This window comes from Alligator mississippiensis, chromosome 2 (assembly GCF_030867095.1).
Source record: "Alligator mississippiensis isolate rAllMis1 chromosome 2, rAllMis1, whole genome shotgun sequence".
NCBI lineage: Eukaryota > Metazoa > Chordata > Crocodylia > Alligatoridae > Alligator > Alligator mississippiensis.
The window spans coordinates 7,525,668-7,553,613 of NC_081825.1; the positions used below are offsets into that span (position 1 = coordinate 7,525,668).

The window sequence follows — 27,946 nt, forward strand, 5'->3', positions numbered from 1 at the left end:
CGGACAGTAAAGAAATTCTTCCTTATGTCCAGCCTGAAACGATCTTGTAGTAGTTTGTGACCATTCGACCTCGTCATCCCTTGGGGTGCTCTGGTGAACAAACGTTCCCCCAGATACTGATGGTCACCCCTGATAAACTTGTAGGTGGCCATCAGATCACCCCTGAGCCTGCGCTTTTCCAGGCTAAAGAGCCCCAGGGCTCTCAGCCTGTCATCGTAGGGTCTGCTTCCCTGACCTCTGATCATGCGCGTGGCTCTTCTCTGCACTCTCTCAAGCTTCTCCACATCCTTTTTGAATTGTGGAGCCCAAAACTGGACGCAGTACTCCAGCTGCGGCCTCACTAAGGCCGAGTACAGGGGGAGAATGACGTCCCAGGATTTGCTTGAGAAGCATCTATGGATGCAAGCCAGCGTTTTGGTCGCTTTACTAGCCGCAGCATCGCACTGCAGGCTCATGTTCATCTTGTGGTCAATGATGACCCCCAAGTCTCTTTCTTCCATAGTGCTAGCCAACATAGCACTGCCGAGCCTATAAGCATGCTGCGGGTTTTTTCCCAAGGTGGAGAACTTTGCATTTATCGGTGTTGAACACCATCAGATTCTCGTCCGCCCACTTGCTGAGCCTGTCCAGGTCAGCCTGGATCATCCTCCTGTCTTCTGGTGTGGATGCTTTGCCCCAAAGTTTGGTGTCATCGGCGAACTTGGCCAGTCCACTTCTGACTCCAGTGTCCACATCGTTAATGAAGATGTTGAACAGTATGGGTCCAAGGACAGAGCCCTGGGGGACCCCACTGGTCACAGGACACCACGATGAGTGACTTCCATCAATTACTACCCTCTGGGTCCGACCCCGGAGCCAATTTTCCAGCCAGTGGATCGTGGAAGACCCAAGGCGACAATTGGCCAGTTTCTCCAAGAGGCGATCATGGGACACCAGATTGAAGGCTTTTTTGAAGTCAAGATATATGACATCAATCTCATCTCCCTTGTCCAGGTGATAGGTCACCTGGTCGTAGAAGGAAATGAGATTGAGAGGCTCCCTTTGGGGATGCAATGCACTCCCCGTCTTACTGCACAGCAGCTGCCCGCTGTAGACAAGCCCCGAGTCCAATGCCAAAAGTGGGCTGGGCATTAATGAGTCTCTTTGCCATTGAAAATTCAGTCGCATGACCTTCTTGAGAAAACACTACCCCACAGCGGACATGTCTTGTATGGAGAGACTAGGTGGAACCAGGTGAAAGGTCTCGGCCCAAGTAAATGGGAGAGAGGAACGTGTTGGAAGGTGCCATGCTGAGCATATCAAGAAGAGACCAGACAAGCAATGGGGTGGAAGGGAAGCAGTTGGCAAGCGAGCATGGCCATGAGAAATGGTGCCAGCGAATCCAGGGAACAGTTCTCTTGTCCGAGCCAGGAAGAAGAATGAAGCATCCCAGACTGTTGGGTTGAGGGAGCCTCCAGCACCCCTTTGCATCTCGCAGCAATCCTCAATTTGGAGCCAGCAGTAGAGCTAATGCCATACACAGAGGGCAGAGCTGATGCCCGTGCCTCCACATTGCAGTCCCAAAGACCAGCAAAGTTTGGGCCTGCATCCGGCTGCCCTGGGAGTCACACAGATATGGCTATGTCAGGGGGGCATACGTTTGCTGCCCGTTTCCTCAGTCGGGATTCTCCGGAGATCCTTGTTCGGCCTCGCCCTCCTCTTTATCGAATGGGAAGAGGTGACACAAGGGAAAAGTGAGTGATGAGAAACAAGAGCACAGATGGAGGTGGTGGCTGGAGCCGTGGTTGAAACTGGAAGATGAGAAGGGTTCACCCAGACACCAGCACCAGTTTTAGCTCATTGGAGAACTTCTCTCCTGGTTACGTGCAGATAGCGCAGCTCATGGTGGTCACAGCGCCTCGTTCCAGATCCGGCCACAGACACGGGAGGCAAAGCAGCGCAAAAGAAAAAAGGTCTGAATGATTTAAAGCTTGGAGAGGGGCTTGGTTTGAGCTCAGCTCTTAAACGACCAAGGAAGTCCCAGGGAAGATTTTTGCACCGTCTACAAATAGCTGGTGCTTGCTGAAAAGAGCAGATCTGAAACCTCATTTGGCAAACTGCATCCACCAGCATATTCTCGGCGAGGCTTTGTTCCAGTCTGTATATGTCTGAAAGGAACTGTTGGGGCATATGTTAAAGCTGGCAGCTTCTCGTGGAGACTTGCTAAGATCTGACGCACGGAGCGTGATAACCACAACCCAGCTCACAAAACATGAAACAAATAACAGCAAGGGAAGTCCACCGCGGAGGCTTGCGAGGCTGGCGAGAAGAGCAACAGGCTGCAGCTCGGGCTGAAGCGTGCAGCAGCCGTCGTGTTGCAGGCCAGGGGAGCATCCTGTGTCTGAAACAAAGTGCCTGGAAGCCATTTATCACAGGCCAGCTAACCTTACAAAGGCCTGATTAGCCTCAAAGCCCCGAAACCACTGCTGAGCCCAGCGACAGCAGTGCAAAGGCAGAGTTGCTCAGAGCGATACCGGTCTCGAGGTCCTGGTTCTCATTCCCGCTTCTGTGCAAAGATCACCACCCTTAGCTGGCACAGCTCTGCTAGCAAAACCGCTGTGCTAACAGCGGAAACCGTCTGCCAGCTTGTGCGAAGGCAGATTGGGGAGGCAGGGTAATTACGCCAGTAGAAACACCCCGTTGGCCAGAACATATTGCGTCTCCACTTGCCCCCATAGCTGCATCTGCCCAGTTCGTGTAGCCACAGCACTGTAATCTCTTTGCTATGCTCAGGCACAATGAAGGGACCTTAGGTTTGATGCCACATGACCCACTGGTCCATCATCACGGGCTCTGGGGATCTCCATGCCATGTAGAACAGAGGTAGGCCGAGTCTCGTGCTGAGCAGAGGTGCAAAGGAGGAGTCGGTCCTCTTTACAAAGGCACCAGAGCACACCAATCCAAAGCCAGAGGATGAACCCAAGAGTCATGGGTGGATTTGGTGGGGGAGAGCACGTGGCGCTTAGCTAACCCATGCAGCATGCACCTGTCCATAGGCAAAGATTGTACCCACTCTGCGTGCACGTTGCAAATAAATGACCGCATGAATCAGCCTTCCCAGGTTATGCATAGCTGTCTGAACACACCTGTTCACACTCAGCAGTCATTTGGAGTGTGAACTCGTGCTCTTGAGCATTGTCTGCTGTGAGATGTGATGGGAGTCTGGTCCTACCTGGTACCGAGAGTCTCCCATAGCAGTGCTGAGCACCCTTAGCTCCCAGGGAAGCCACAGGATGGACTCTACATTGATGAGCAGAGCTCTCAGGGAGCTGGTTTGGTCTCAAGCAGTGGTGCTCAAATGTCCAGCCCCATGGGCCAGATGAGCAGCGCAGGGCTGATCCATGATCCAGATCCTGTGCAAGCCTCGTCCAGCATGGAGTCATCATGCCGGGTTGGATCCAGCATGGGGCTGTCCAGCCCTGTGCACCAGATCTGGCGTGGCCTGATGGCATGCACCCGATCCAGCTGCGGGGTGACCCCACACGCCAGCAGGGTCACATTATCCAGCCCACAGCACTCCCCTTGGGTCAGGAAATTTGGCAGTGGGGAAGTGGCAATTTCCCGCTGCCATCACTCCCCCACCTCCAGGTCTCTGGACCTGTGGGGCGATCCATGAGCTGGACGAGACAGCCTCATGGACCGCAGGCGCCTGGTCCTGTACAGCAGAGTTGGAATTAAAATGACCAACATATCATTTCCCTTGCTGGCGTAAGACAGGTGACTCTCGCTCCCTCTTCTCTCTCCTCTCTCATGCCTTTTCCCCTGGCTAAAATTGCTTGAAACCTTAACTCCTGCATTGCTTTCTGGGGACTAGCGCCTCCGCCTTTCAGGAATGGTGCCTCCTGCGTCCCTGCAGGGGTTGGACTAGACGACCCTGGCAGACTATGATATGAGTAGGACACATCTGCTATTAAGCAAAGGGGCTTGACAGGGGGGAGATGGGCTAAGAAAGTAGCAGGCAGAGCTGGTGGCTGAGCAGGCTGGGGTGGAGATGGGACCCCTGCCGCTACCAGGAGCCTGCTGTCCCCACGTCAAGCAAGGGGGCAATGTGAAAGAAGGCAGTTTGCTGCTGTGTCTGCTCACACACAGACCGATCTAGCTTTTGGGGCCTCCAAAAAGTTGTGATGTCTGCCTGAAAGCTGTGGCCGAGCTCTTGGGGAGGACCAGTGGAGTGAATTGGACGTGGCAATGTTCACTGTCCTATCTAAACCCATTGTGCAGTCCTGCTGCCTGGATTCACCTTTTTCCTCCCCACCGTATTTTAAGGGCCAGAAGATGCCATTATATCATGTGATGACTCTCATCCGACTATAAGGGAGCGGCTGTGATCCACCCGCAGAGGGGGAGGTGGATCGGTGGTCCAGAGAGGTGGGCTTGGAAGAACAGAGTTCTGCTTCTGTGCAACGAGGGTAATACCCAGTTCTTCAAAGTCAATGATGAATGGTGCCAAATAAGGCCTGAGTATTATGGCCATCTATAAAGAGGACTTATCTGAACCTCTCTAGCCATATTCTTCATCATGAAATGAGCTTGCATTCACTGAAAGAAAGGGCAGAATGCAGCAAAAACCAATTTGAAACAACGGCTTGCGAAGCTCCCAACATACCACAATTGTCCCACAAATCCTTGTGTGCGGACTGAGAGAATCAAATTTGGGTTGGAAGGGACCTCAGGAGATCACATCTAGTCCAACCTCCTGCTCCAAGCAGGACCAGCCCCAACTGCATCATCCCAGCAAGGCTTTGTCTAGCCGGGTCTTCAAAACCTCCAAAAATGAAGCATCCATCACCTCTCTGGGTAGTCTTTTCCAGTGCTTTACTACCCTCCTAGTGGAAAAAGTTTTTTCTAATATCTAACCTGAATTTCCCTGTGATATACAACAACACAGCATCAACCCGTATGCTCATGCCTCCACTTGGCGTGGACCGGGGAGCTGCACCTCTTACTAAGGCTGCCTGTGAGTTTCCATGCTAAAGCCCCTTTTATCAGATGCTGCTTTCCACATCAGCCCAAACAGGCCAGGTTGGGTCCCTGCCTGGAGATGTTTTAATAATAACAATTCGGCTCTTTTTGAGCATCACGTCAAGAGAGCCACTTGTGCCGACGTGACATAATTGTTGACCTTTTTTTAGCAGCATTAGTACGTCAGAGGGAGAAAGCATTACACTTGGCATGGGCCCGTTCCTCTGGCAGCGTTCCTTGCAGGGGCTCAGGGAAAATCCACTCTGACTTGGCTGAGACACCAACCTCACGTCAGAGGATGAGACGCATCCCTGTAGAGAAAGCCAACATAAATGTATGTACCATGCTAAGGCTGGATCCTGTTTAGTTAATGCAAGCTGTTTGGGGCTGGGGGGGGGTGGGAGAGGCTCTCCTCCTCCTCACTGCTTTTTTGAGACTTAATCTTAAGGGTAAGAGCACGTGGTTTGAACGCAGATGCATTCACTGGTTTTGCAGGGACTCGAACAGGGGGGAATAGAATCGCACTCCGGAGTCTACGTCCACTTCGATGCCCAATAGGTAGAAGAGAATTGGGCCCCTAATGTCTCGGCAAAGCAGCTTTGGAGCACCTGCAATGTAGCCATAGGCACCATCAGATGGCACGGGTGACGTGCCACGTGCATCTCCCGCTCCATTCCCACAGGTACAGTGCCCTGGAAAGCAAGCCTCTGTGCTAATCCGTGCTAGTCGGCGGCACTCCCCTCGAGCGGATTTGTCTGAAAAATGGCCCCGCTGTTCTCAGGGCCCGCCAAACGTAGCATGGGTTTGGGCAGGCAGCGATGCCCGTCTGCGTACGCGCCCTGTAAGGCTCCCTGCACATCTCCACAACGAGACCGGGTCTATCTTCACTGGAGAAATAAGTCGCTGAGAAACTAGGGGTCAGATCTTCTACCTTTATGTGTGAGGCTAAACATACAAAGACACACCTGGGGGGGGTGCATTAGGAAATGCTTAGTCCCTGGCATCTATTGGTATCAGCAGAAGCCCCCTTTGCCCCCTGACTGCATCTCCAGGCACTTATTGGGAACATGAGCCCTTAAGTGACTTGCCCAAGGTCACCCGGGCAAGCAGTGGCGGAGCAGGGAATGGAGCTGACGGCTGGCCTCTATCTCAGGAGCTTGCCGGTCGACTCCTGCTCTTTCTGTCCGGGGAAGCGCCCCTAGGAAGCTTCATCCGGACCCACTGCCAAGCAACGCGAGGGCCAGAGGCGCAGGATTTGGCTGAGCAGCCGGACAAGCACGGTCAGAGGGACCGGGCTAGCTGGGGAAGGAAGAGTTAAAGGGAAGGAGCTGAGATCCATCCTCTCTGCCTTCCCCTGGCTGCTGTTAGGCTGCTGCACTGACAGGGGGTGGGACTGGGGCTGGCTGCTCTTTGCCGCAAGAAGGGGGGAAATGTGGCTGTGTGTGCGGGTGCGTGGTGGTGACACATGATGAGATGAGATGAGACCCCTCAGACTGCAAGGAGCTGGCAGCCTCGGCACCACGGCGGCCGCAGCGAGCTCCACGCCTCTGATCCTCCTCCCTTTCCTCTATGTCTAGGACTCCGCGTTGTGCCAAGGGGGGGATTTGTGCATCGGCAGGCCGGATCCAGAAGGCAGCAGCGCGTTCCTGCCAAGAGTAAGGCTGCGGGGGGCTCGCGCTGGTCCCCCAGGCTGGAGGGCACGCGTGGTTGCAGGGTGGCCTGGGGACACGCGTGTCGCCGCTGGCGCAGAGCGGGAAGGTTGCATTACGGTGATACCTGGTGCATCCTGGCATCGGGGTGGGTGCAGGGGGATGTGATTTCTGCAGTGCTGCTCTGGAAGCATCAGATGGTTTTGGGAAGAGGCTGGAAGACCTGGGGGCAGGGACAGGGGATCAGAGCCACGATCTCGGCTTTGCTTCATGCCTCCAGCCCCGCGTCTCGTTCTGGCCCTGCCAAGTCCAGCGGGAAACGGCCAAAGTGCAGGGTCGGGTAGGCCCGAGCCCGCTCGTCCGGGGCCGGCGGTGTCGGGGGCTTTTTGCGGTGATGTCACGAGTGGGGTGTGATGCAGCCAGCGAGCTGCGGGCGTCGGGGCGATTAAGATGCGATCGCTGTGAATTATGTCATCTGCTTCTCCCGCACTGTGGATCGCTTCAGTGGCGGCGCTCTCCGTGCGCGCTCTGGCTCCGGCGCGAGACGAGCAGGGCTGTCATCGGGGAAGGCACCGAGGAAACCGGACTAGGATGTTGCACAGGGAGGATCGGAAAGCTCAGGGCGCTTTGCACGGCAAATGAGCAGGGAACCGGCCCTCCTGGGGTTTGGTTTTTTGTGGGGATTTTTAATGCACTGCCTGCTGCCGGCTGGATCGAGCGTGTAAACACGCACACGCATGCAGCGTGCATGTGCGCTGACCGCCACCTCCGCTGTCAGTGTAAGTCGGGGTAGGATCCAGCCCTGTTCCTTATGGGGAAGTAAGTTGTTGCTCTGAATTCCTGGTTGCCTCCTGCATTTGGGGCTGGGGGTTTAGGGGGCTGCGATGAGGGGTTGGCTTGGTTTCCAATCCGAGCAGCTTCCCCTTGGCTCCCCAGGAGAGAGCGGGGCAGGAGCTTTACTGCAGTGCAGCAGAGAGAGACACGTCCAGGAGCCGCCTGCTCTTGCCTTTCCGCGGCCCCTGGCTCTCCCCGTGATGTCGGCGCTGACCGAGCCCTTGCCAGGGTGCCCAGGTCAGCAGCGCATGAGCCGGGGACTGGCAGATGCTGGGACGTGATCAGAGGTGACCAGAGATCCTGGAAGGAGGCATCTTTTAGATGCCAGGGGAGTGTTTCCCACGGTGGCATCACGCCTGCAGGCTGCCTTTCCCCCTTTCCTCCCCCTGGCCTGTTAGACGTGAATGACAACCCAGAGCTTGAATGGGATTGCTCTGTAGCTGCCAGCCCGTTTTGATGTGGGGAGTCTGACAGCCGCGTAGTTATTTAAAGCGAGGGTAAGTGGCACAAGTGTCTGAATCAGGACTCCTGGGGTCTGCTCCCAGCGCTGGTGCTGAGCCAAAATAACCTGGGGAAAGTCACAGAGCTTTTCTCAACCCGAATTCTCCCCTCCGCCCCCCAGCATGGTATTTCCCCACCTCTTACCTGTGTGATGAGACTTGGCTGCTGTTCTGGATTAATGATTTGCATTTCACAAGTCTCTGCAGGCAGCCATCCTGCCAGGGGCCTTTGATCAGTGCTCAGGGGCGGGTGGTGATGCACGGTGCTTTGAGATCACCGGGTGGACGATGGCACAAAAAAATGAATAAATGGTGATGAACTCCATCCAGCGTCCATGTGATGCCCAGTCTTTTCTGTCTATGTGCATCGTGCTGCTAGTGTCCAAGCACCTTCCAGTAGCTTGTTAAGCCGTGGGAGTAATCTCTTGTCACGCGTGGCGGGTCCTTCCTCTCCCCGGGGAGAGGTTCGTGTGTATGGTGGCATTTCTGCAGCTGCTTGATTGCAAACACCCATAGACGTGCAAAGCAAGGTCGCCCGAGTCCAGCTCCCATGCAGAATTAATTTCCTTTATACTAGAGGAGACTTCCATTAAAAAGGGAGGTTAGTGTTGCAAGCCCCTTTCACCGGGGTAATTCCTCATGCAGGACTTCAGTCTTGGTGTCCATGTGAGTGAAACGGGACCCGGGGTCTCCGTGGCTCCTGCATCGCGCCAGGCCCTGTACATTCACCAGCATGCTCCCCAAGCTGTGCAAAGGCAGATGCAGATTTAGAGCCACCTCAGGGAATTGCTATGGAATAAACAGCCTCTCGGCGCTCAGCATGGTTCAGGGACACTGGAAGGAGAAAAATCACCGTGCAATAATCCAGTTAGTGAGGGTGGGTGGGGGCACTGCTGCCCCTAGCAGGTGAAAGTAGTGTGTGTCCTGAACCCTATCCTGCAGGTGATTCGCAAAGACCCTCTTCTAGCTCCAGGGGCTCTGAGCGCTACCCTGGCTATTCCCAGGAAGGGGCTTCCCTGCTGCATGTCCAGGACTGCATTGTTGGTGGAGCTGCACAGTGGCATGGCAGGACAGACCTTAACCTGTAATATCTGCCCGTGATTACAGCCCGGTCTCAGCTCCGGTGCGAAAACTGGGGGCCAGGCCACGTGCCTGTGGAGCTGCAGGTGAGGACAGCGTCCCTTTCCAACGGGCCAGCCCTCTACTTCCTAAGAGCATCTTTTGTTCAGGGAAGTGAAACCTTAGTGTAGACAAATGCACCTGGATTGATGTTGGAGGCTGCTACCTACTGCCTGTCCCTGGGGCTCTGAGCTGTGGAAGGAGCTCTGGGTCATAGGGACACAGCACTGGGAGGGATGTCCTGGGCTGGTGAGTTCACAAGCAGCTGCTCTATGCCTTCCCACCCGTCACACCTCATAAAAGTGAACCCGAGGGAGATGGCAGGAGGACCAAGTGTGCTGCCAGTGCCCCGAGGAAGGGGATCGTAGCCCAGCCCATCTTGGTACCCAGAGTGATGGCGCTGGGGAACCTGTGTGTGGCTCCTCTCGAGGTACTTTCCTGCAGGGGCTTCTGCTGGATGGGAGTCTGACCTGGTGTTGGCATCTTGGGGGCACCTGGCTGTCTGTGGGGCCCGATCCTCAAGGCCTCCAGTGGGATTGGAGGAGCAGCTCCAGAGCCCGAAAACTGTTCGAGGCGGGGTGTATTGCGTGTCGCTACCTTGCTGCTCCCCGGCAGGTGGAGGGGGAGCTGATCTCCCACCCTGAGCACAGAGACCGTGGTGAGCAGGGCTCCGAGTCACAGCAAGGGTCTGCCGCGGGGGTCCCATTGCCTCTAGACAGCCCAGACATGAGTTGGGCAGCACCTGGCTTTGGGGAAGCAGCCCCAAGGCTTTTTCTGAGCTGAGCCATTTCTCAAAAGAGGCTGTCGGTGCTCTTTGAAGGGTCAAAGTTGCTTTGTACCGAGAGGTGAGGGACATGCACTATGCAGGGGAAGCGGAGACCCTTGCTGGACATCCAGCAGTTGGACGCATCCAGCCATAGTCTCCCTTCCCCACCCCTTCGGTCTTTCTGTCGTTCTTGTCGTAGCAGCTGGTGAACAGGACTAGATGTGAGCAAATGAGGTCTCCAAACGCCTCCATCTTCCTGCCCTCTCCGCATTACAGCCTTGCTATGGCATCAGGCTTGTGCAGGGGTGATTTGCCGATGGGGAAAGTCAGATGCCATAGGAAGTACGCTGGGGGATTCCCTAGGCTGTGCTCCTCTTCTGCCTTCCCTCTCTGCCAGCCATGCTGTGCTTCTTGAGGATTTGAGTGGGGAGGGATGGGGTTTCGGATGACTGGTAAATCTGGGGGTGACTGTTTGTGGTGGTGGGGTGGGGGTGTAAACTTGATAGTGTGCAGGAACTTACTTTTTTCGGAAAGTGTTGAATAAACGCCTTGCTGCCTCCTTTGGAAATGGCATTTCTATCCCAGCCTCTGAAGCTGGGCTTCCCAAAAAGAAATGAAGGCTCCCAAACCTGGTGTGCTACCTGTAAAACTTTGCCAGACCCCTAAAGGGACAGAAGGACATTTGTCCTTGGCACGGGGACTCGGGACGTGTGCCACAAAACCTGCATGGGGCATCAAGGGCTTGGGGAAAGAGCAGAAGCAACCAGAGAGAGAACGGGATGATTCGCATCCCATGCATCCGAGGCTGAGCTGAGGCCAACAACCCTCTCTCCGACTGCTCTTTAAGGCCTGATCCAAAGCCCACTGATGTCAGCAGAAAAACACTCCTCTTGGCTTCAGCGAGCCTTGAAATCAGGCCCGTAATGAGTTGCTGCAAGATTTGAAGGCAGGAGCTCAATTAAAATGCAGGCCTCGAACCCATGCCTGGTTGACGGTGTGTTTTGGGGGGTTTTAAAGCAAAGGAGGAAGGACCCCCATGGCCATTTGGTTGAAATATCAGACCCAATCCCACCAGCTGATCCTGCACTGAGTGTCTCAGAAATAATATCATGTCATAATTCATCTCCCTCCTCTGCTGAGTTTTGCTTCCAATCTAAGCAAATGAGATGTAGAAGGCATTGCAAAATGACACCGTGATATCTTATGGTCTGGGGAGATGGTAGCAGGTCTTCAGTAAAACACAGGGGAAAATTGATAGTGTTCAATAAGTTTTTCTGCTTTTCAGGAGAACATCAGACCCTTCCTCACCCTCTCTCATTGACGGCTTAGTGACCAGCACCCTGCCCTTTGCTTGAACAAGTTCCTGATTGAACAAATTCCTCCCCCAGCCGTGGGATTGTACTACACTGAAGCACCCAAATATTTAAATTTAAAAAAAAAATCCAGAGTCTGTACCCCTGAAAATTAATTAACCTAACTAACAAAGGTTGGGCTGTTTTAGTTATTCAGCCCTCAGGATAGATTTGCTCCAGGTTTCCAATCTCTTCCTTGCAACCTCCAGAGCCCAGCACTGATTTATTTTCCTTTTATGTATTTAAATACACGGAAAATAAATAATTATTTCCCTGAGACTCTCAGCCAGGAGCCTGATCCCCGCGGCTGGTGCTTCTGCAAAACACTTCTGCGTCGCAATAGTCCAAATTTGGGAGTCAGCGACACTGGAGAGAGAAAGCGCTCAAGGTGTTTTTAGTGCTCTCAGATTGATAGAGGGAATGGGAACAAGGGGTGCTAGTGCCACCTGTCCCGGTTGTGTTTTGTGGTCCCTGGACTGCAATTCGGGCCCCTAGAGCAGTGCTTCTCACCTGGGGGTGCAACACCCTGGCTTGCTGTGAGATCCTTTTAAGGGTGTGGTGCACTGTTAGCATCGCTAGGTGTGCAAACGCCTCCACACCACTCACAGTAAACCCAGGGATTTCGGCGGTATCCACAGTATCGAGACCCTTCTGCCCAGTTGTGACTTGCCTGAGTTCTTTGCAATGGGAGAATTGCCTTGTCATAAATCACTTAGCTTTTCTGAAACGGGGTGCAATTAAATTCAGAAAAAGTCCTGGAGAGATGCCTGGAGTCTAAAAAAAATAAATAAAAAATTGGGAGCCACTGCCCTAAAAAATTGAAAGGGGGGTGGGGATCTGAATGGGTTGCATGTGAAGAATAGGGCTGAACTTTTTATCCAAAGCCTGATCCCAGCTTTCATGTGCTCTCGAGAAGGGGGTAGCTTCAGACCACCTCATTGATCTCTAGCGATCGGAGGCCTGCAAAGAAACTTTCCCCTTAATAGCCCCGCTAGCTATGCAGGAGCCTCGGCTTAGATGGGAGAAATGTTGGGGCAGAAAGCTTTTCTTTCTTCGGCTGTGAAGCCGGCCTGCATCTAATCTGCTCAAGGCCTGACCTCTGGACCCCTGCCCAAGCCTGGTCCCAGCTCGGGAATGCAGGGTGGAGTTGGGAGTCGTTGGGGCAGAGCTAATGCCCTCCCTCCTTATACTTGCAGTATATAAATGAGCAAAAAAAAAAAACCCCCCAAAAGCTTCTGTTTAGATTCTCTTTCTGGACCAGATCCTGGTGTCAGCCAGGCCTGCGTAAATCTGGAGTAACTGCTGCGATTGGAGATGCTCCAGATTAACACAGATGTTACAGAGACCCTTTCTCTTATTTTGTACACAGCTCGGGAGGAACGCGATGATGCTATCAACACGCCGCTCTTCACACAAACAAGCTTGCAAATATTTATTAGCTGGAGGAATTAACTGGCTTCCAAGCTGCCAAATAACGGAGCGAGAGCAGCTCTTAAAAAAAAAAAAAAAAAAATATATATATATATATATATATATATATATATATATATATATATACACGTGCTGGCGTTGTGAATTGCCCAGATCTGTTGGAACGTGGCCGAAAGACATGTTTTTCTTCAGGAATCGCAGCACCGGGAACAATAATAATGATCTGTGCCAGGAAAAACAAGTGATAAGCAATTTCTTCTCTTTGGGTTCCCACCTAAGCGAAGGATAGCAGAAATCCGGGAGGCAGGCAGATGCGTTTCTACCAGGCGCTTGTCTGCTGGGTGGAAAGGAGATGGCAGGACCCCCAATATGCTAGGGGGTATTTCATGCTGCACTGAATGGGCTGGCCTAGATGAAAGCAGCACTTTTGCCCTCAGCTGGGCACACTCGGGATTGCTGATCTGTGCGTCATAAGCCCTGTACTGTTAGGAGATTCCCCCACTACGTCGAGTCGCAGGCTCTTTGTGCTGGGGAAATGCCTGGCTTTCACGTCTTGGGGTTGGACTCAAGGACCTTGCCAACCCTTAGCACCTATGATGCCCGTGGCCAAAGGGCTTGGAGGGATCTGGGGACCATGTGCTGTACACACCGGTGTGCTGCCTGCGGGGAGGCGAGGGTGGTTCGTGGTGGGGGGGACATGCAGTGCACCTGCACACGTGACGGGATGCCTCCATGGCTTGCAGCAGGGATGCACGTAGGGGACAGGGGTTGGCACGACGTATCAGGAGCCTGTGTGGTATGGGGGTGGCTTATGTGGCATGACATGCAGCTTGGGAACATGCAGCCTGCACGGTGCAGCCGTGGCCACTTGGATGTCATTCGGTACTGCCGTAGGCCAGAGCTGCAAACCCTTTGGGGCAGCGGACTTTTTTTGTACAGCGCCTAGCACAGTGCAGCTCTTCTTTCCGAGCAGGACCTCTGCATGCCCTTGCCATGCAAACTAGAGGTGCGTTTCCAGCTGGCTGGCAACGTGCCCCTTCCTGAGTGGGACGCCCTGACCTGCTGTACTTCAGCCTGTCCCTGCTTTCTGCCGTGCCCCTGATCCTTGCAACGTGCAGGATAGGATTTCAGCAGTTATCCAGCGCCTTTATCTCGTGGCTGGAGCAGCAAATGGATAAACTGTGACTCCCACCCCAGGTCTCCTGCGCTCTGCTATATAACACTGTAGGACTCCACTGCTTATTCTGTAAAACAGATACCACTTAAGGAGATTTCATTGCTTTTATAGAAGCTGCAGCTTAAAACAGGAGGCTGCCGTGTCAGGGAACGCACAAACATGCAGTACCAGTCGCTGCCTTGAGCAAGCAATCAGAGCCCTATGGGTCGGAGACAGTACCATTACCCCCATTTTACAGCTAGGAAACCGAGGTGCAAAGACTACGTGACTTGCCTAAGGTTCTGCATCTGGAAATAATCATAGTTAATGGTTCACAGATAATAATCAATAATAATAGATCTGGAAATAATACCCCCATCCCCTAAGTGCTGGGCTACTGCCTTCACCATGAGAGCAGCCATCTCTTCCTCCAGGGCGCTTGGTATCCTGGAGGGACCTGGCACCACAGCAGCCGCGGGCACTGTCTGAACATGGTAGCACGCACTTGCACAGCCAGGGAACAGGTGAGACACCAGCAAGGAAGCCTGCACGCTCCTGAGCATGACAACAGGTGTGCAGCTGTGGTAGAGACGGCAGCTGCAATGTTCACGGACTAAATTTAAAATACCCTGGCGCAGGGAGGGGATGAGGCAGAGCTGTACACTGGGTACATGGGCAAGAGAGCCAGGCGTGTTTCTTGGCTGTGAGATTCCCACGGAGCAGCAGGCCACGTCTGCAAGGCAGTCCCCTCATCACAGGACCCTTGGCTGAGGCATGCACTTCTGTAACGCCCCGTGCAGCATTGACCCTGGCGGGTCTGATTCTTCTCTCTCATTTCCAGCCGTTTCCTGGCAGGACGGTATCCCAGAGCCGAGCGTGGGGCAGCGGCTGGCAAAGGGGTGATGGGTCCCTGCTGCTCGGGGGATGCGGAAAGGGAGCAGCTGGCATGCCAGGAGGTGCTGGGGAGCAGCACACAGGTGGCCCGCTGGGTTTCTGCCTCCTCCCTAGCTTAAGTCTTTTTAGTGGGCCTGACACTAGAAGTATCCCTTCTTATAGCAGAGCTGTGCTGGGCCCTGCGTGCCCACCTAGTCAAATGGGTTGTCCTTGCAGCGTGCATCCTCTAACGAACAAGGCAGATGGGAAGTAGGGGAGAAGACGAGTGATGTCCTCCCCCATCATAGACCTGGCACAGAGGCACTGGGGATATGTCTGTGTTGCTCAGCTCTGGGCTGCACTGTCCTGAGACGTGCCAAGCTGCTTCCCCATCCAGCCGCCCGCCTTGGTGTGGCGCTGGGTGTGTGCCGATCCATGCTCTGAATGCACCAAAATAGGCAACCTCCATCTGGCATGGGAGGTAGTGTGCATGGGGCATCTCGGTAGGGGGGTAAGCGGGCAGCACCCCAATACCCCAAGCGATCCAGGGCCATACTCAGCCCCAAGCACTGGGGTGAAAACAGTGACATCTGGTACAATCCCCAGCCCTCAGTCTCGCATGTGGGCTCAAATGCAGAGGCAGTCTCGCTGGACTTCCTATTAGTTGCCATCACCTGTGGTTAGGTGCTGTCTCGTGAGAGAGGAGGTCTGAGTTCCTGTCCTTGATCCAAACCAGGGAGAGTGAGGGCCTCTGCTTCCCAAGAGATTTCCTGACCTACTGGGACTGTCGGGCATGTAGTGGATATTTGTCCATGAAACGTGGGACCCCCAACTGTGTGCTGTGCAAGCTCAAAGCCAGGGGGATTGCTCTGAGACTGTCAATCTGGAGAGGCAGAAGTTTAGGGCTGGAAGGGACCTCGAGAGATCATCGGGTCCAGCCCCCCTGCTCTGGGCAGGAAACCCGCTGGGGTCAAATAATCACAGCAAGGTGTGCAGCTAGGGCAGCGCCAGGCGTGGGAATCCCTCTGGGGCTTTGGATGGTCTGGATGTAAGTGCTGCTGTGCCTGATGACTGCAGAAACCTATTGTCTCAGGGGCTTGAGATCCCCAAGAGGTTAAGCAGCATCTATATGGGGTTTTGGAGGGGTCCCAGTAGCCCTAAATGGCTGGTTGTGAACCATCTGAGGCTGAGCACGGATGGAAATTGGTTCTCTCGACTCCCATTCAGGCAGGTTAGCCCTTCTCCAGTGCTGTCCAGAGCTGTTCTTCACAACGCAGCTGGTCCGGCAGGTCCAGAAGACCTGGAAGAAACCGGCTTCGGCTGTGCTGTGGGTCTGGAGATCCCAGGGGTAGCAAAGGACCTGGCAAGCCCCTCTCGGTGGATGTTTGAGAGGTAGCTGCATCTTTTAGACCAGGCTTCTGCGCCACCCAAGCCCTGTGCTCTCCTCTGCTCCCTTTCTCCTCTGGCCCTCTCTGCCACACGAGATGCTCGCACGTGGAGGCTGGGAATTATGCAAGCTGACACTGTCATTGTTCACTAATCTGCAGATGTGTACACTCGGCATTCGTTTCTGCCAGGCCAGCCATTTTGCACTGCTCTAGCCCACACGGGATAATGGCTCCATAGCACGCTATGGCTAGGAAGCCAAGCAACCCCGGACCCCAACAAAACCCTCATCAAGGCAAGCAGTTTAAGTCCCTTTTAAAATGAGGACAATGAGGACGTTGCAGGAAGGTGCTGGATGATGAGGGTATGGGGAGGGAATTGGGTGGATTTGAGTAGGTTTGGGGTGGGGTGTTGGGGCATCTGATTATCCTACTTGGTGGCAAGGGTGCAGTCATGGTAGCAGCACAAGACCCACTTGGCTGGAGATGGACCTGAAGCACAATATAGTATATATTTTGAGGGAGATTATATTTTAATCTCTCTCTGAACATATATACTTTTTAACAATGCGGCTTCGTGAAATGGGATAAATTGGAACGCCTTATAAGTGGAGAAATCCAACAAAACTTAGCACCAATTACGCATCAAAAACGTCGTCTCTCTAAAGAACTTGGCATCAACTTTTCTTGTAACGTGTCTTGATATTTGACTCTCGGTGAGTTGTACAAAACAAGCCTAGTTTCAAGGTTTCAGCTGAGGTCACTTTTAAAGGTACCCAAGCGCCGAACTTCCAGTTGGGCAGCCTCGAAAGCTGGCAGACCTCTGTAACCGCACGCAGCTGTGTCTCAGGTGGCCTCCCTGCAAGGATTTAGATTTTGTTTGATGCGGGACTTGGTGGTTGTGGCTTAATGCTAATAAAAGCTGTAGCTAGGCAGTAAGGCATCCTCTGTGGTTGAAAATGTAAGGAGCTATCTGGTTCATTTACATGCATTACATGCAATTTTCTTCTATCTGAAATATAAGCCCAACACTAATGTGCATTTAAAAATCCAGCTGCTAAGTCCATATTTCAATGCCTGTGTATTGTTCAGCTTGACTCGAGCCTTATAGCTTCCCAGAGGCTCTTGGTGCCAGTGCCAGACAACACTTCTTGACTTGCTCTCTCTTGCTGTCTAGTCCTCCTCTGGTCCTAGCCCCATCTGGAGTGTGCTGGCTGTTGCCTCTGGTAATTGTGGCATGTTTCTGTAGGCTCTTCAGGCATATTGTGGTCTTTTCCAAGAAGACTTGTATTCCTGGCTAAGCCCAGATCATGCATCAGGATTTTTTCATTGCTTGAGAGAGCCTGCTATTTTATTTTATTTTATTTTATTTTATTTTATTTTTAAACCTAGAGGTGGATGGGTTGAAGATCCAAAGAATGTCAAGGCTCTTTCCATGAGGAATCAAATCACGCTGCTTTTAGGTACGCCGGTCCCCTATTGGCATCACTCTGTCTGGAGTACAGACAGATAGACAACTTGCTAAGGAGAGAAAGGTCTTGCAAATATTTTTGTCTTGAAAATAGATATCTGGTCGCCCCTCCATCACTGAAAAATAAAGACTTTAGTTTCTCTCTTTAACCAGCTTCCCAGTAGCTCTGGCAATGGGCACTTGACATTTGCTCATTCTTTGTATTGCAATAGCACCTTGAGCCCACAATCGGAGATCAGAACCGCCTAGTCCCGGGCACTGTGCAAACACGCATTGAAAGGGCAGTCCCAAAGTTACTTGCATGGTTTTTTGGCCCTGATTTTTAAAGATCCTCTCGGTACCTAATCAGTCTCACTGGGAACTTCGTCATCGGTGATCCTTCATGGTCAAGGATGATTGCTCTCATGGGTCAAGTAGACTGTAGATGAGTCCATGGATGGCTAATAAGGCCAATCCTAGAGCTGCAGACGCCACAAGCGGGGGTTGAAGGGAGGGTTGAACTGCAGACTTCTTGATAATTTTTTTTTCCTTTTTTTCCATTTCCATCATTTTTCTGCCTCCAGGTTTTCCTCAAAGAAAGGTGTGCCTTCTCTCACCAGGTGTTACCATGTAGCCCTGTCCCAAGTTAGTTTTTCCCAATTTATGGTGTCAACACCACACTTCTTAATGTTTGCCTTCAGGATGTCCTTGAAGCCTTTCCTCTAGCCTCGGCACGTCCTTTGTCCTTGGCTGAGTTGGGAGCGTAGCAGTTATTTTGGTATACATACATCAGATGTGCACACAATACCCTGTCCACCGCAGCTGATGTTGCATAATCAACACTTCCATGCCGGTGGTGTTAGCCTTGGTGAGGACACTGGCATTTGTGTGATGATCCTCCCACTTTACATCAAGGATCTGCTGGAGGTAGCACTGGTGAAGGCATTGCAGGCTCTTCAAGTGGTCCTTGTAGGTCATCCAGGCTTCACAGCCTTTTATAACAAAAGCTTTGTTTGAGTCCTGGTGCTGTGATTGTTGAGCACGTGATGATACGGTCTTCCAAAGGCAAAGCTAGCATGTTGGATCCTATACTGGCTCTCCTCGTTGATGTTGGCCAACTTTGAGAGAGGGTGGCTGAGATATGCAAAGTGTGCAACGTTCTCCAGATCCTATCCGTCAATGAGGATCTTTGCTGGGGGAGGTAATTGGGCTGAAGCAGGCTGGTGAAGCACCTTTGCCTTTCCAATGTTAAGGGTCAGTCCCAGGCGAAGCAGCTAAAGGCTGTTTTTGAAGATCCACTTCAGTATGTGCAACGGCAACGCAATCATCGGCGTGCTGAAGTTCCACAATCGAGGCCGATGTAACTTTAGTTTTGGCATGGAGGCAGGAGAGATTGAAAAGGTTCCCATCCATCCTGTCCCAGGCACTTCATCTCATGGTTAAAGCCCCAATATGCTTGACTTTACAGACCACGCCAAGCACTGATTCTGTGTGTCGCTCGCTCTCCACAAAGTTTTGCATGTTCTGAAGTTTTGTTGTTGCTTGTAAAACAAATATTGAAGCCTGAATGTTATGTAATTGTACGGCGATGAAATGTGTCATTCCTGCATCTGTTCTGAATCCTAAATTTGGCAGTGGAAATGTTTTTAATAACCACGCGTGTGTGCTTTCTCTCTTCGGCTGGTGCCAAAGATGTTCTAACAGGCTGAGGAAATGACCCTGCAAACACGGAGAGGTACATGCAACTAAACAGGCGGCTGGTCCTCTCGATCACAGCTGGGCTGCTTACCTGAATAAAGTTCCTTGGTATTCTTGAGTGTTTGCAGGCCCAAGCTTACTTGCACGCGGTCTATCAGGATGCACACATAGCTTGATTTCAGTGGTGCATGTGGCTCCATCGAAATCAATTGAACCACCCGTATAGGTATGCTTCAGCATGTGCATAAGTCATTATAGGATCAGGGCCTGAACTACAGAGCTGTCGAAGCAGGGGGACTCGCTTCCTGGTGCGTGCTGTGTTAAAAGAACATGGTTGAGGTTGCGAAGTCCAGTGTTGAAACCCCTGAATGAAGGTTATCTGCAGAAAACACAGGTTGCTTTTTGCCACGTCAAGGCATCTCCCTTGTGCTTTCCTCCTCCCTGCTTGTTTTAGACCCTTCCCCATTCAGTGCATGGGAAGAAGCTGGTGTGGAGATGTGTACGGGGAGCGATCTCCTGCAGAAGCTGGACGCTGCGGCATGGAAACGATGGATGATTGCAGGAAGAGAAAGGGCAGCCTTCTAGTTAAGGCAGCTGACTGCTGCCCTGAGACCTGGCTTCCCTCTCTGGCCTTTGCTCAGAGTCTCTCAAACCAGCCTGAGGACATGTGGACGGCATATGTGCCTCACTTTCTGGGCACCCAACTGGACCCCCTGGAGTTGGATTTACAGAAGCCGGTGGGGGGCTTTGAACATACAAATGCAGTGTGCCCTGAGAAAACCAGCTCCTACTGGTCTCAAATGAAACGCCCCAAATGAGTGGGAAAGCTCAGACCTTAACTTCCAAGTGCCTTCATTCCTCCTCATCATAATGGAGACGATAACACCTCCTGACCTCGCAGGGGAACTATGACAACAGATTCATTAATGTTTATGAAGCACTGAGATAATATAGTGATGAGCCGTGGAGAGAAGCCCACAAGGAACTGACTGGTTGTGCTTTCAGAGCCCAGCCTGAATAGCATGCAATAAATGAGGCACGAGGCCACACGCTGAATAGCCGGGAGAAACAAAACCTTGAAGAGCTGCTCATTAAGCATCCATCCTATGTACTAAATCAGGCAGGGGTCTTGCGGGAAAATCATTCGTGGGCAGGCAATTAAAGAGTGTATCATGCAGATGCGCATGCACAAGGGGACTGAATTAAGGTGGCTCCTGCAACCTTCATTGCAGGCACCTCTTTACTCATGAATATCCAATTGCTGCAGGAGGGGGTTGTGTGTGAGGCTTTTTGTTGTGTGCATTTGCTTTGTTCGCTAAACCCAGCACCGGACCCAAACTCCTGGTGGCCCCAGGTGAATTTTTAGTATCGGGACCCCCTTTGCCAGAGATAATTATAATAATAATTGGGCAATGGGGGGAAAATTACCATTTTTCACCATTCATCTCTTTCTCTCTGGGCCCCGGGCAGCTGCCCGGTTCGCCCATGCATGTGTCCGGGTCTGGCTGAACCTAAGCAGAGATTACCTGGTGGTTGAGTGACAGTCTAGTGGGTTCACGGGATGGGTAGAGAGGGGGTTACCAGCAGTTCCCTCTACTTCTGGCCCACGTGGATCATAACCTCCTGCCTTTGAGGAGTATGGAAGTTCATTCCCTGTCCAGCCTCATTCTTGGAAACTGCTGAAGTTTCCCAACAAACCTTAGCTTGAGACAGGCACTAAACGAGGGGAATTGTAGCTGGAACAGTTAGCCCAGTAAACTTACAAGCAGCAGAAAAAAGGTTGCCTTACCCTTCCCATTGTAAGACCTAAATACAGTGCTGCTGGTTGTTCCTGGCATAGTGAGGATCGGGGCACTGGGCTTCCAAGGCCTCTAGTTATCAGTGCAAATCCTCCTCCTAACAGCCTGGCAATGTGCTAGAAAACCACAGTTCACACTTGCACGTGCCGTGGCCTGCTGGGGACTGCTTTCCTCTCTGCCGTTCTGGGATTTGGCCCTTCTGTCCGCTTGTGTGTGGTGTTGAAGGCATGGCGATGACTTGAAATCTCATGAGATGCAGGAATGCAGAGGCGTCTCGCGTACTTCCAGGTCCTGCTCCCGACCCCCCACCTGCTAAATGAATGCAAATGACTGGGAGTGTTTTCCCCTCCCAAGTGCAATGGCCAAGACCCATGTGTGAGCATACTTTGGGCTCGCTGGGAGTTGCTTCTGGTTGTTCTGCGGCTCACGGCCAAATCCAGATAGAGAAAACCTATGGACTCCGAGTTTGCTCCTTTGTAACGGGGCAGCCTCCGCCTTGTTGGGAAGCTCCATGCTGTCAGGGGAATCTCCAGGGCATTTTTGCAAGTCACCTGAGTGTCTGGCAGTGGGCTGGGCACCATTGCCAGAGTCTACACCAATGTCAAGAGCCATTGGCTGAAATGCAGCAACACGGAGAGTTCGCTGTGGTCCATCCACATTTGCTTTGCTCCTTTGGAACGATCAGGATTTGAGATGGGGGTCCCAAGTTAGTCTAATGCATAGACAACCGGGCCAGCCATGTTTGCGTCGCCTGCAGCTCTTATGGCTAATGCTGGCAGTCGAGGCCTCTGGTTCCTGTGCCATGCTCTGCCACAGATTCACTAGGTAGCCTTGGACAAATGATGTGATCTGTAGATGCTTCGGTGCCTCAGTTTCCTCAGCTGCATCTTGCGGAGGATAACGATTGACCCAATTCTGGGGGATACTGGAAGGCTGAACGCCGTACTTGGCAGCACCGAGATCCCTGGATGGCAGGGCTACATGTTTTACATCCTACAACTCTGCTTTATCAGACATCCCAAGTCATTCCTTTCCTCCTCCCTGTTCACACACTTCAGAGAGTTGACAAGCGCATTCCTTTCTACGGGGCTGGGTTTGCGCAGTCCGAGGCCTCTGAATGGAGGAGCTCCAGTGAAATTATTTGTCAGAGCTGCAGATGCTTTAAGCCCCGTTCACGTTCTGCTTGTCTCGGCCTTTTCCTCCCCTCAGGAATGCGCTGAGAGGCAGGCGTTGCTCTTTCCTTATCTAGGAGTGAATGCTTATAAAACAGATTACATGGGGAGTTTGGGGGATTAGTAATCGGATATGGAGCCTTTCACTTCAGGGTCATCTCTGGAGCCAGCCCAGGCTTGTAGTTCACAAAGAAAGTCATTCCCATCTTGCTGGCTGGGCCCTCTGTGCTGCCTGCTGTCAGTCTGCAGGTCACAAAAATGCACCTCAGCTGAGCACAGCCACTGGCTTCCTAGTTAACAGTTGCAGCAGTGAGGAGTGTTTCCAATTCCTGTGGTTTTATTGCAAATCTTGTGATCCTTGGATCCTCTGGATTCATGGGTTTGGAGAAGAATCTCATTTTTTGTTTGTTTTTTTAATAAAAGGGAATTTCTAGTCTTCACAGTGGCAGAGAGGAGGGTCAAGGGATAGGGACAGAACTTCGAAAAGCCTATGCCTGATTTGATTCAATCTTTGCAGGTTAGTGTAGCCTGCAAAGCTTGAACCGATTTGGAGGTAGATTAGACATTCCCTTTTCATCCCAGAAATGCTGGCACATACCTACAGTAGCACCCCCTGGCTTCTAGCCTGAGCCGGAGTAGCCCTCCCTTCCTTTGTACAGTGCTGAGCTGAGGGGGGACATGGCCAGGCCCCAGCAGGATCCTCTAATTAGGGAGGGGATCTTCCTTCCCCCCCAGCAGGGAGTTGATAACTCAGTGTTTATCAGCCCATTAAGAAAACGAAAGGCTCTCTCATTAGTTTAAGCAGTTCTTAAACAACTTTTTTCAAGGAAGAAATGGAGGGACTTAGCAGCTACCTGTTGATTAGCTCCAAAAAACCCTAAGCCAACACTGTCCTGTCTGCCTTTGTCCCGTCTCCCACAGCACGGACCGTAGCCAGTATGCGGTCCGCTACCTGATGCTGAGAGCTGTCTGTGTAAGGCAGAGGGGAAGGGGGAGTCCCTGCTTGAGCAGGTTGTGGTGAGGAGGGGGGGAGCAGGAGGAAGCCAGGCAGACCCCACTGTATCTGCAGTCTCTGCCGGAGCTGCATCCAGGGAGCAGAGAGGAGGGGCCTGCCCAGTTCTCTGGAGCAAAGAGCCCCACCCAGCCCAGAGAGCATGCCAGGATGTTGGGGGAGTCTGGTTTAATTTAAACCAGGAAGGGGTCTGGGACAGACATTGCATAAACCTCTTTGACCCAAATCAGTTAAGTCTGGTAAACCTGGTTGAATGTAGTATCCCAAACTGGTTTATGTGTACTGAACGTTATTTTCCGTTACAGGTTTAAACCAGTTTCTGGCATCACTCAAACCAGTTTATGTAATGTCTGTCCCTAGCCCAGGTGAACCCAACAAAAGTCTTGGAGACAGAATCCAAATAGCATAGAAGCTCAGTTTCTCTTTCTCTGTCAAGTCAGTCTCTCGATCCTTTGAGCCTATATTGAGTATTTGCAGCTGATGACACTAAGCTAGGCCGGTGATCTGCTAGAGGCTGGACTCTATTCCCACACCTACAAGTCTGGTTGGTGGTGATGTGACAAAAACCTGCATGAGCCTGCGCATCAGGGAACACGCTGGTGAGCTGAGACCCAGTGCAAGTAACTACCAAAGAGCCAGCAGAGACCAAGAACGGGCCCCGGTCTCTTGTGCACCAAGTCCTGATGTATTGTACACATTGCCTGGGGAGATGCTAAGGTCATGCAGCTGCTGCCCCCAGTAAATCTTCAGTGGACTCTGCTTTCACCTGGCCTAGTTCAAATGCTAAATTGCAAAGGATGAAAATCTCCAAGCAGTACTTTGACCACCAGTCCAGGGCTGAAGGTTTCTTCCATGGCACGTTACAGCCACTGAAGAAAAAGCAGCAATTGGAGGGCAAAAGGGACGTCTCCATCCCTAGGATGTCCTGTGACTTCCTTTTGGGGTGGGTGAGGCGAAAGCTGAGAGTAGTGGGAAAACATGGCTTGGTTTAGTCCTACCTGCTGTCCTGTCCATACACCCCTAGGGAATGGGCTGCTTCCCAGCTGGGCAGATGACGGGAGCTAGAGAGCAACTACTCCTTCAACCAGATTAAATTGGCTCTCAGATTGCAGCCTGGAATGTCGCTACACAGCAAATTGCCCAGAATAGGGGCCTTTGTTCAGGAGCACAGCCTAACACTTTAATAATGGATAAATTAAATAATAAATCATGTCTTAGCTGTCTCCCCTGCTGGCGCCACAGCATGGAGGAGCTGTTTTATGGAAGAGATGGAGGATGTTTGTCCTTTCAAACACAGGTCCTAAGCCTGCCAAAGGGATTTAGATCCCTTCGGTGGAACTGGATATCCAGCTGCTCTGAAAAGCCCACCTTGCTTTTGCTCTTCCATGTGGAAAACTCGAGCATCCTTTTTTTTTTTTTGGCCTGGCCTTTTGCCAGCGATGCTCAGCTCAGCCTGCTGAGTGGGAGACGTTCACGGCTCAGCGGTGAAACGCCCCATGCTTGCGCGTCCATCTCTTGGGACATGACTCGCTCTCTAGGACCTGCCGTTGAAGCTGTGGGTGCCCGAGAGGCTGCTCCTTGAAGGCGAGCAGCAAAACAGTGATTCCTCTGTAAAGGAATGCTTTTGAGTCACTTCGGCCCCGTATTCAGGGTGGGGTGTCTGTGTCTGCATCTGTGTCCATCCTCCAGGATCTATTAATGAAAGGCGTAAGGCGTAGAGGGAGGCCCAAGCATGGTCTTTGCTTAAACCAGTATTCCTCTTTTGGCCTGACCAACTCCTCCAAGTTCAGCCACCAACCAGTGCAATGTATGGATTCTCCCTGAAGAACAGAAAGCAGATGTCTAGAGTACCCGGGTCAGCTGGATTTTTTTCTCTCCCTTGCCTTGCTCCTTTTGGCTGCTCGGCAATGAGACCTCCTTTGGGAATTCATCCTTCGGGTTTGGGGCGAGAGGTCCAGGCACCATTTTAAGCATGTGATTCAATGGCCTAGGGAAGATGCAGAATCTCCTTCAGGGCAGGGTTTTATAAAGAGGCTGGTTGAGCATCTGGAATGGGTTGGGAACAACATGTCCTGCCTCTGTGCAAAGAGTGGGTCTCCAGCCCAAGGATGCCATGAAACCGGGGCTGGGGTGGGGCGGATAACTATTGCTGGCTCAGTCCAAGTTGCATTGGGGAATCCAGCCCCTCGTCCTCCCATCCCATTTCCCCCTACTTCCATAACCTTTAGCAGGGCAGCTCCCCCCACCCCTTGTCCTTGCACAGTAGCTGGCTCTGGTTCCCCTCCGTCCCCTCCCCGCAGATCTCTCCGGACTCGGCTCTGCAAGGGCTGCACCGCGGAGCTGCCTGTGAAAGCAGATGAGGTTAAAGAAAGCTGACATCTTGGCAGGGAGCCTCGAAACTCTCTGTGAAAGAGAAATGGGCTGACCTCCGCCCCGGAGAACAGGCCGCGCCGTGGTACTGAAGCAGCAGCCTCTCGAGGCTGAAACGAGGCTTTTGTGCGAGGGGAAGCAAGCGGAATAGAGACGTCGGGCGGCTTGCCAGCCCGGCTGCCAACAGCGCAGGGAGGCTCCTCGGGAGAGATTAGATTTCAATTGCAGTCCGAGAGACTTGCTCTTTGTCTCCATCTCGGTGCCGCGGCGTGCGTGGGGAGGCCTGTCCTGGGCTCGGGTGCAGGGAAGCCAGGCTCGCCCCTTCCTGGGAGAGCCTTTGGCAAGTGCAGATTGCTCCTCGAGGGACCAGGCTGCCTGGAGCACGTTCCCTGCCCCCTGGGCTGCCATGCGTGTGCGTTTTCCCTGGTCTCCCTAGGGCTTGCCTGTTGCCTCTTTGCTTTTGTCACTTGGCTGGAGTGGGATTATGGTTTTAAAATGAGCAGCGATGAAAAAAGAGCCTCAGGCCTACGTGCAATGTCTGTCGCTGTCTGCCTCGGCTTGCCACATCCTCTTCACCTGTCCTGTCTCTCCCTCCATTGGGTGAGATAATCCAGTCCTCACTCTGCTCAGAGGTACTGTCTCTTCCTGTGCTGGTCTTCATCCCAGTCTCACCCAACTGGCATCCTTTGTGTTCAAGGAAACCCCAGACCATCAGGGCAAGCCTGATCTCTCATGTCTCGGGGATCCGGCGCTTCCATCCCAAGTGGTGCCTTGGGGAACGGACAGACATCCCATTTATCCCAGGACCAGTCATGCCTGGGTTTTCGTGGAAGAGGAAAGTCCTGGGATTGGCATGCACGCATATCTCCCTTCCAGTTCGGGTTCAATGAGCTGCTGAATGCACTGCCGCTTTTCTGCCCTTGATCCAATGACGCAACGCTGGGACGTCCTTTCAGATGCCTTCTGCAGTGTCCCAGGACAAACTGTTGGTGAATCTTATGCCCTGAACCTTTTCAGGGGTCTGTCCCAGGACAACAGAAATGGAGGTCTGAACGATCACAACATCTTCCGGAAGAAAAAGTTTCTTCTGGCACAAATTCGACATCTGTGCGTAGCCTCAGAGACCTCCCAGGAAGACTGTCGCCAACAAGCTGTTAAATTGCTAGTGACCTGTGTGTTGATTTCCCAGGGTGGCAAGATGCAGCCAGCTCTCATCCAGCCCGTCCTCAGGTCCTGTCCCAATGACGGCAGCTTCTTCCTGTCTGGCCTGGACCAGTCTCAAGTTATCTCATTCGGATACTGCTTGAGCTTCACCATGTTCTCCCCGGTGCCGACCACCCACATGCAGGAGGAGCACCCTGCAAGCACCTGCAAAGCCCCCTCATCTTTGGGGAGTGCTCAAAACCTTGGCAGCGGGCAGGCAGCTGAGGTGCTGGCAGTGCTTGTCCTGCCGCGGCTACCATGCTTTCGAGTGCAGAAAAATAAGTGCATCCCCTACCATGCTTTTGCTTCGGGTTCCTCTGTCTGATGCATCCACCTGTAGTCTCGTGTTTCATACTTTAGGCCAGGGGTCGGCAACCTGCGGCCGTTCGGCCAATATGCAGAGTCATTGGATCTGGCCCCTGGAGCTGCGGGGAGGTTGCCCACACTGCACCATAGTGTGGGAGGGAGGTGTTTTCCAGCAGGGAGAAGTCAGGTGGGAAACGCCATCCTGCTTCGGACCAAAGCCGGGTTGATCCGGCCTCCCACTCTAAACCCCTGCTGCCCGCTGCTTTTTTGGCTGTAAGCTGTCTTGGAGCAGGGCCTCTCTCCTTGGGTGCTGTACAGGCACGAAGCACAGTGGGGTGCCGGTTCATGCCAGAGCACCCAGGTGCTATCCCAGTACAAGTTGGGGCAGTTCTGGTCACTTGAATTTTGGGCTCTAGGTAGCATTAAAGTGCTTTACACAGAGCACAAAGGCAACATCTGCTCTTCATGGTGGGGAAGCTAAATGAATCTTTGCTGAGCCTGTAACTGTGCTGATCCTCGTACCCCATCGCTCATTCGGCAGCACCAATGAAGCCCTGCAGGAACGTGACTCGTCTTTGAAACAGTCCTCCTCGCCTCTGCCGCCAGCACATCCAAACGCGATAACACTTTCTGATAGGCTGCAGGATATCTTTCGGGCAACCAGAACCCAGTTAACTAGCCTACCAGCCAGCTTTCCTGGCTAGTTTTTTCTCCTACTCAGCCAATTAACAGATTGGGAGGAAAGAATACCCTATTTTCATGCATAGAGCGTGCCCTGGACTAAGATGCACACCTTTTGTTTTTGGAGAGGCAAAATGAAGGAAAAAAGATCTTCCCTTGTAAGTAGGGAGTGGAGCCTGCTCTTGTCCG

The 27,946-nt window shown here is 52.5% G+C and overlaps 1 protein-coding gene across 3 annotated transcripts in view; it reads left to right on the forward strand.

The window, feature by feature from the left end:
- Positions 1–6,416: 6,416 nt before the first annotated feature.
- Positions 6,417–27,946, forward strand: part of LZTS3 (leucine zipper tumor suppressor family member 3) — a 113,987-nt gene continuing 92,457 nt past the window's right edge. For 2 of the 3 annotated variants that reach the window (XM_019495627.2, XM_019495628.2), the window contains exon 1: positions 6,417–6,656. The gene's annotated coding sequence lies outside the window, so the exon portion shown is untranslated. The remainder of the gene's footprint in view (positions 6,657–27,946) is intronic. The other variant, XM_059721430.1, reaches the window with a different exon arrangement.